Source organism: Siniperca chuatsi, linkage group LG21 (assembly GCF_020085105.1).
Source record: "Siniperca chuatsi isolate FFG_IHB_CAS linkage group LG21, ASM2008510v1, whole genome shotgun sequence".
NCBI classification, from domain to species: domain Eukaryota; kingdom Metazoa; phylum Chordata; class Actinopteri; order Centrarchiformes; family Sinipercidae; genus Siniperca; species Siniperca chuatsi.
The window spans coordinates 14,216,303-14,225,638 of NC_058062.1; the positions used below are offsets into that span (position 1 = coordinate 14,216,303).

General features: G+C 38.5%; 1 long non-coding RNA gene across 3 annotated transcripts in view; it reads right to left on the bottom strand.

Annotated features, from left to right (window-relative positions):
- LOC122868770 overlaps positions 1-9,336 on the bottom strand; it is a 62,665-nt gene that overhangs the window by 8,169 nt on the left and 45,160 nt on the right. Inside the window, exons 2-3 of one of the 3 annotated variants that reach the window (XR_006376173.1) lie at positions 6,580-6,678; positions 3,435-3,484 (exon numbers count right to left, since the gene is read on the bottom strand). This is a non-coding gene — a long non-coding RNA (uncharacterized LOC122868770). Of the gene's footprint in view, positions 1-3,434; positions 3,485-5,984; positions 6,343-6,579; positions 6,679-9,336 lie in introns of those variants that run through there. The other 2 variants (XR_006376174.1, XR_006376172.1) reach the window with 2 other exon arrangements.

Here is a 9,336-nt window from a genome sequence, read left to right on the forward strand (position 1 = left end):
GTGCCCGCTCTACCACTCATTAGACAGGTCACAAGGTCCACAACAGCAAAGAAGAAGTGCAATTTAACCGATTGTGTCACATCTACGCTGACGCGCAATATCTCAAATCATCATTTTATCATCATATTAAAGGCCTGAGGGATGATCAGTGATTCATTTTTAGAGCTCATATTGAAATTGACTTAAAAACATACTTCACAATTCAGGATAAAATAAAAACATCATTAATACGGGGAAATAATGGCTTGAATGTAAACATTTTTTTAAAAGGAGATAAAATCAGTGAAACTGGCAAACAACCTATACAAATAATGTTTTACTATAAAGTCTCCCCTTTTACAGAGTTTCAGATGACTTTCCAGACCATTCAATGATTATATTTTCTGTTGAAATTTCTGTATTTTACACATTTCCACATAAAAAAAAACAGCAACAAATTCTTCAGAGGCTCTCGTGTCATTTGTTTTTAAGAAATGTCAGAATTGAAAGAATCACTCAAATCCAAGTTTTTTAATTTCAGTATGAAATTAAAGCAGGTCATTTGAGATAAAACGAGGTTTAAGCACTGATAACTTGTCCTTGTTTGAGAGGATGCATTATACAGTCTGCTCAGTATGACTTATGCTGAACACGTACAGTTTGACTGTTTTCATGTCAGGCGACACATGCTTTTATTTATGTGTTCAGAGAGCATGTGCATGTCTTTGAAATTTCTCACATACAGCACATTGATAGCCATTGGTAGCCGTCCACCATGCCCGCTGAGATACTCCTATCCTGTTACCTAATAGCTGTCTGTTCAGGCTACCTGGCCTGTCCGTTGTATCTATGTCACATGGATGTATGACAGCCCTGAGGCTGTGCACTGCCGCCATCATGGAGCACTTGACATCTTCATGTATTTATGACTCTATTAAAAAGCTGCACAAGGACAAGGGAGTGGGGTGCTATGGCATGCCATTCTTTCATCTCCCCCTCTATTCTCCATTTCTCTCAGTCATTAGCTCAGATTTATGTAACCACCCACTGATAGGAAGTAGATAAATGTGTGGTTAATATAAAAACGAGTTGGGATATTTGCAGGCAACTTAGAAATTGTATGTCTTTTGTCACTTTTAGATGACCTGTATGTCATTAATCACCAACATTTAATGTATAATGCCTGAAATATTCTAGCTCTAAACTCTACATTTTAATGAATTCTTATGATATCAGTGAAATTATTTGAGGGAATTCATTAGAATAATACACAATGCATACATTAGGCCACTGTAGAATGTACCAGATGGTCCATGGTGCCTTTGTGCCTGCTGCCTACATTGGTGTTAAAAAGCCTAACATGCAGCCATATCAAAAGATAGAAGAGGCTCAAACCTGGCTAACTGAATGCCGGCCTCTGAGAAGTAACTGAAGAAGATGACACTTTCACACCAGTGCTAATGTGTGAATCAAATCATCTTTATGAGGAAAGAATTGGCAGTTATGAAATCACAAGCCTCACAACATACAGGGAGACAAATGTGTGAGTGCTTCTTTTGTGTGTCTGTACGAGTCATCTGCTTTTGGCATTCTGAGTTCAATAGGCCCATTTCACCTGCCCTTGCAATCATCTCATTCATTCAAGAAGACAGTCAGCTGTGTGCAGAGCCTGTCATCCTACTCCACTACATCAGTCCAAATGTTTAGACCAAAACCACAAAAAACACTTAAATGGGGCGGCTGTGTCTGTGTCGGTGTGTGTGTGTGTGTGTGTGTGTGAGTGAGAGAGTGTGTGTGTGTGTGTGTGAGTGAGTGCGTGAGAGAATAGGTGAATCAGAGGCAAATTTTGAAGCGCTTTGGATAAAAGCTGCTATATAAATTCTAGCCATTAACCATTTACTTAAATATGCCAGTCTTTCTTCAAACATTATAGTGGCCAGAGGAGGACCTCAGATGTTTGGGCATCTGCATGAAAACAGGTGCTTTACATTAACCAGACCACTGCAATGCATCCAAACCCATTCTCAAATTTCCTGCCTTAACCTGATTTCTCCCAATAACCTAGTTTCATGTAAATATAATGACTTTTTGAGGAAGCAGAAGACTTCTACATTTGCCTCTCACAGAAAAGCTCACAGCTGCTTAATTTGACAGCAAGAGGGAATGTTAAATTTCAAATAACACATGAAATATCAAGAGAAACATAAAGACTGATATATCCATGTGCACATTAAGTACAAGATATATAAAAGATTTATTATGCACCCATTCACCATTTACACATCAGAGCATAACACTGCTTATATGTCTACTCTGACATATGTAACAGAGGCACGTGTAAGCTAAGCGCCCACTGATTTAAAAAAAAAGAAGTACTACTCAAGGCTCAGTAACAAACATATTGAAGTTGCAAATAAAACTGTATATTGAATAATGTTTCACCAAACTTCTCAAGACACTTCAGAACACCTCGGCAAGTGCAACCATTATGAAAGCAACTGTCAGAAAAATCCATGGAGGTTAAAGCAGCCTTTCCACCAGTGTGCTCATTATGTTTGTTTAAACAAAATGTAGAGCCACATCTTGGAGAAAATTAGTGCCTGAATTGATGCAACTTTGTAGTTATATCAGAAGCTTCAAATCCTAAAGATTTAGTAATCTGAGCTGCCACGAAGCACTGTAATAAGCTGCAAACAAAGGGCTATTATTATAAAAGAGCACAGTATATTGTGGTAACTGTTGTGAAATAGCTGTGTCGACATGAGTTTCAACTCGTGTGCTTGAGATGGGAGAGACTCCAGTTTTTGTGCACAAGCACAATTTTCTTGTGCCTGGGCCAAAGAAGCTCCTAAGAGAGAAAACTACAAGTATTTGTTAGCAATAATGGCTTAAGTTGCACTAGAATGTGTCATCTTTATCCCCATATGAAAAAGATCTGAATATAGTCAACATTAGGGTATCACACATAATTGACAATGACATTAAGGATCATTTGAGCAACTTAAGTCCCTTGGGCAATTTGTGATATATAATTAAGTCTTTTTTAATAGGTAGTATTGTACCATCCTATCAAGAATATTCATGTTGTTTCTAAAGACTTAAGAGAAAAGAGTGACCCCACTCAAGGCATGAATACAATAATGTTACCATTAGAAGAGACCAGGTGGATTGCACATCTGACTGCATTCACCCCAAGATTAAGAAAAAGATAGATGATATTAAGTAGCCATCCAGACAGAGGTGAGTGGACGGCTGTTTAGCAGACAGCAACCAGAAGTAGAAGTTCACACACAGACTGTGCAGTCACATCAACCAAAAACAAAAATCACAATAAGAATACATTGACAAATACATGGTAGGAACACGTAGTACAACACACAAAAATACACACATTGCTCTCTGGAGAACATAGACAGAAGCTATTTAAAAGCAGTGATAATGACTACATTACCCACCACTGCCTGAAGGGCCCACAGGACTCACCGGAGAGAGCGGCTTCAAAGCCCTGCCAAAATAAGAAACTGGGTATCATGAATGAGAGACTACAACGGCAAAGAATAAAATACCAGGCTGAAATAGCTGCGAATAAAGTTGGGATATACGAGGAATGGTTTAACTTCATCATTTTAGTTGTATATTTTTGCAGGTGCGCGTATTCACGTCATGAATGCTTACATATGTTCAAGAACAACAATGCCCCCCCGTTCCATGTTCACACGTTTTATACAGAATGGCAAGGTGGAATAACATTCCCGCCTTGAACAGGCCATATAAAAAGGGGCTATTGATTGCTCTCCTTGTACTTAAATTTGTATTGATTTGGCTCAGCTGTCTGAAATGACCTCCAAGCTGCATACCTAATGGACACACTTTGACGTGGACACACGCACAAACATTTATGACCAAAATAATTGCAAAATGCTTAAAGTTTACCATAGAGAGCGTGTACAGCACTCCGGCAAAACAGTTGTCACAGCTTTGGATCAACACAAACCTGCACATGAGCACATGCAGACGCGCACACACACAAAAACACACACAGAGCTTGATCACAGCTTTGAGGCACACAATCCCATCTGTTGATTCATGGCAGTACATCAATCTTTTGTGCCTCTCAGATGTTCTACGCACAAACACACACATAACTATATAAGATGCATATACACAAACACTCTGAGGTAGACACACACATCAGTGCCCCAGTGTAATTGGCTGGCTGTGCTGGGACAGAGCCTTGGGTGGGGCTCAGGTGATGAAGGGAAAAATAGGATGATGAGTCTAAACCACCTCAAGAAATTACCTCTTTTCTCTCTGAATTATATTCCTTGTGTGTCACTCCTTTTCCGTGCTTTTTCCCTGTACAGCACCAGATGTGATAAATGAGTCACTTCGACCATGCGCGCTACAGTCTTAAATCATATGTGCCTTCTTTCCAAGAGCAGCATCTAAACAACCTTCTCTTACATTAGGAGAGATTATGGCCTCCAAGGACAAAAAGAAACTCCTTTCTCTTCGTGTCAAATATTCTGTGTGGTTGAACTTGACTTGTTCACATTAACTAGCAGTGTCCCCAGGCTACAGGCACAGTGTCCTTGTAAAAGTGTGGGTTGGACCCTTGTATGGGAAAATGTGAAGTGGAGAGTGTGGTGTGAAGTGATTAGGTCTTTGTCCAAATGCCTCTGGCTGCACTACGACCGACTTCTGCCAAGGAGACGGTATATGAGGAGGAAATGGAGGGCAGCAGGTGGGTGATGATAGTTAAAGCTCTATCAAGCACTATCTCTGAAATTAACACTGAATCTAATAAGTTCCCGTAAGAGGGATGGATGCTAGTGTCGATCCCACTGAGAATCAAAACCAAAGTCTGAAGGAAGTTTCCCAGTTTCTGCTGGATGTGTAAGTAATGTAGGAAAAAGGCTTGCCTTGTTGTATAACAAGCTAAAGGTATTTGTTTAAAAGCTATCAAAATTGAAAGAGGGAAAAGAATGGAAGAGGGAAGACAACTTTTTGTTATTCAAGCTGTCATAGTTATAACACAAAGTATAAGTATAAATACATTAACAGTTAAGCCATATTAAGACATTAACATAATAGTATGGTCTTTAAACAGGATCCACATCACTCACATTATTGCCAACACGCTGAATGACAGATAGACTATGATTAGAGTTATGTCATTAGGCAGCACACCAGATCCTGCAAAAACACAAATTATTGCTTATGACTGTAACAAAAACAGAAATTTATATCCATCAAAACCAAAACGTCCTCCCATTCTCAACTGTGAGTAAATTTTGGCACGATCACAGCAACCTACTGTATTTAATTAGTTGCTTAAAGGTGATGTCAGTCAACAGTTCAGTTGTAACCTTCACTAAGAAACAAAACATTGCCAGGTATGTCTGCAATTAAAACTGAAACTGAATGGACTGCTAGCAACTTTTTCTTTTCTTTTCATTTGCAATGTGAAGAGTATAAAGATGACAAGGAAAAAAGAATTAAAAGAGAAGGAGAAGACGAAGATTGGGATAATTGGAGGCAGAGACGACCAGAGGGAACTGAAACAGATCACAAGTCACAGTAACACTGGTCAGACATGTTTACCAGAATGTTTGCCAATCGCCGCAATGTGGTCTGAGCACAAGTGAGGGCAATGTGCTCATTAGCAGCAATCAGATATGCCTGAATTATGACTTTGCCTTAGATGCAGTAAAAATGTGTACCCTAGTTTACCATACTACCCAACAAGCTGGTTTACACCCAGTTAACTGATGTGATGTTAAGTGATGTTATTGACCAGGAATTACTCTATGGAGTCAAACTCCTTTTTAGTAACACGAATACAACTCACATTCTTTACTGTTACACATAAATATGATAGATATGTTATGAACTACGAAATCATTATGTAAACTACACAAATAATCATACTATGCAGCTTAAACACACTAAACATTTAGTATGTGTAGAATGAGGAATATAGACAATACAGTATACATCTTGGCACACTGAAACACATTACAACCTTGTTTGCATCATTTAGTATTTGTAGTATAAGTGCCTGTCTTAGACACAGTTAGAATGAGGAGAAAGGATTATTTTGGGGAAAGTTTGGTCTCTATCCTGATAAAGAAGTGCAGAAAACCAGTAGAGGGAGGAAGAGGTGAGAGGCAGAACACCCACAGTCAGCCCCTCTCCCACTCTTCCTGGGGCTGTGTGCCATTGATTTGCCTGCAAGCAACACTTCTAGTGGTTTGGGATAGAGCACAAGGGGAGCAGGCACAGAAGACTAATCGAAGGGCCAAATGAAAATTGAGAGGCAATTTAGGGAATAGCACAGAGGATTCTTTGTGAAACAGGGGCCTGGAGTGTGTGTGCGCGTGTGTTAGTGTGGTGAAGAAAGAGTATGGGGTGACATGAAAGAAAGAAAGAAAAAAAGAAACAGGGAGGGAAGAGACAGAAATCAATTCAACACATTAGTCTTAGACTAGATCAGCTCTTTCCTGGCAGAAAAAGCACCCACTTCCTGATCTCCCATTCGCTCCTCCTCCATTTCCCCCATCCACTTCATCTTCCCCTCTCTTCTTCTATTTTCCTCACCGTTTCCTGTTGTCTTCCTTTCTGATGACAAGACCTGCACCTGCAGTGGGCTGCCTGAGGGCACGAAGTCTACATCAATGGTGTAAGGTTGGATGAGGCCTGCGGTAAAGTAAGGATGGTGTTACGAACAGTGGCATAATGGTGTCTTAATCACTCAGAAGAGGCAGGGTGACACTCTGCAATTGCATTAGCATGTCATAGTTGTCATTGGCTGTCATGTGCACATAGCGCGCGCGCGCGTGTGTGTGTGTGTGTGTGTGTGTGTGTGTGTGTGTGTGTGTGTGTGTGTGTGTGTGTGTTTGTACAGCTATCTTTGTGAGGACCACCTAGAGTTATTAACCTTTGGAGTGAGGACCATTTTGCAAAGTGAGGACATTTAGGCCGGTCCTCACTTTATTTTCACTGTAATGGCCTCCAGAGGCTGTTTAAGTGTTTCTCTCAAAGTTTCAGAGAGGTCCTCAGAAAAGTGCCAAACTGAGAATAAATGTCTATCTACACGTGTGTGTACATAATCTGAATACACACACTTTTTGCTCTCTATCGCCCCCTATTGACATTGCTGATTTATTGCACCGGAGCAACTTAAACTACAGAAAGACTAGAAAAAGGCAGTCACAAGGTTTTATTAGTTAAAATGAAATACAGTATATGAAATTTCATTTTGGTTAATTTAATCTACTTTTGTGTTATACTTTTAAGATATTAAAAAAGTTATAATTTGTTTTAATCACTCATAACATTACATCTAAAGTGGAAAGAGTTCTTAGACCCTACCTGAAAACTAATTTAAATGTAAACTGCTCAAGTTTTTAAATTCCAAATTGACTTTTTCTTCATGTTTAGCTACTTGTGAGTAATGTGTGTTGTGTAATGGCCTGTCAGACCACAGTTTTAACACTCTGCATAGTATTTGGATGGTTTAAATTCCAATAGCAAGTAACTACTGATTTTGTCAGATGAAACTGGGTGTTAGTAGATTAGAGTGTTAGTAAATTTTACAAGCACCAAAGCATGCAAAGCATCTGTCTGCTAAGATATAGATAACTAAAGCTCTCCAACATATTTACTTTTGAGTGTATGTACACATGCATACTCACAGCATAAATGATGCAAACACTGGAAGCAAATTTCCAGAAGAATACCAATTGATGATATATTGAATTATTACAGAGACTTAGTTCCAGCTGAATACCTCAACATTTATGTAGGCAAACTACTTATTTCCTGGTGCACAGAAGTTTCATCACTTAATGTGGTGGTGGTTTAGAGATTACAAAGGAAGCTAAGGTAGCTAAGTTAACTTAAGTGCTAGCTGCACACACACAAGCTAAAATGACTTTCTGCCTTTTCCTCCTCAGTTTACGCCTGCTATTGTTAGCTACACTAGCAGTGTAGCTCTAGGGATGGCAGTGTCAGTCAGTGGGTCGACCACTTTGGTCCAGACTGAAATATCTCAACAACTATTGGATGAATTGTGATGAAATGTGGTTCATTTCATGTTTCCTCGGGGTGAATTGTAATTACGTTATGATCCTCTGACTTTTCATCTAGTGCCTAATGCCATAATAATAAATGTCATAACTAAATAAATGACAATAATTTGTGTTTAGGGCTAATTAGCAAATGCTAATGATAAATGTAAATGCTAATTAGCACACTAACATGCAAAACTAAGATGTTGAACATGGTAAACATTACACTTGCTAAACATCAGCAAGTTAGCATTGTCATTACGAACATGATAGCATGCTGATGTTAGCATAGCCTAAGTCCTAATCTTGTTATCTGATACTAAATGTGTTACATAAAAATGGAAGGCCTTACTATATTAACTGCAGTATGACGACTGAAACTACATTGTAAAATTTTGTTCTTATGACATTGTTCTTCAACCTGTGCACAACTTAAGTACATGAAGTTTTACATATGAATGTAAAAGTGACAATCACAAGATGACAATGATACAACCCAGAGCAAAAACTTGCTGCCCACATTTGGCTTTTCTTAATCTTTTGTTACAACGGCAGCCACACATTCTGATGTCTGCTTTGTTTTCCCTACCATATAGTGACTCTCCTGTCAGCTTGACCCCTTTTATGTATAAATTTGCTTGTTTTCATCTGCCTGCCTGGTTTTTGACTAGGGCTGCACAAGTAATCGAAATAATATCGAAATCGCAATATGACCAAAAGCAATATCCAAATCGCAGAAGCTGCAATTTTTGATAAAGGTAAAATGTGTGACAAAACAGCATTATAATGAAGTACTGTAGAGCTAAAGAGATGCCCTGGACTACAAATCTTGTTCTTCAGATGTAAGAAAACATGTTTGTTTGGTACAGACTGCAACAAATGTCACATCATCATGATTTTAATAGTTTTTTCTGTGAAAATTAGAATTTTGATGCAAAAATTATCATTCCCATTAATCGTGAATTATATCGCAATCGCAATATCTGTAAAAATAATCACAATATGATTTTTTTACCATTTCATGCAGCCCTATTTTTGACCACAAGTAAATGTTTACTTATCCTCTGTCTCGTGCATCTGGGTTCAAACTTGTTTTTATGCTAAGCCATTACATCTTTTGAGAATTATCTTATTTTGTGGTTACTGAATTCTTATGTTTCATATATATGCCTCTAAAGGAAAGATGAAATTAAGCCAAAATCTATCTAAGACAAGTAAACCCATGGTCAAGAGAAGAAGAGCAGAATCAGATGACAAAAAAAGATATCTGAAACTGAGAAGAACT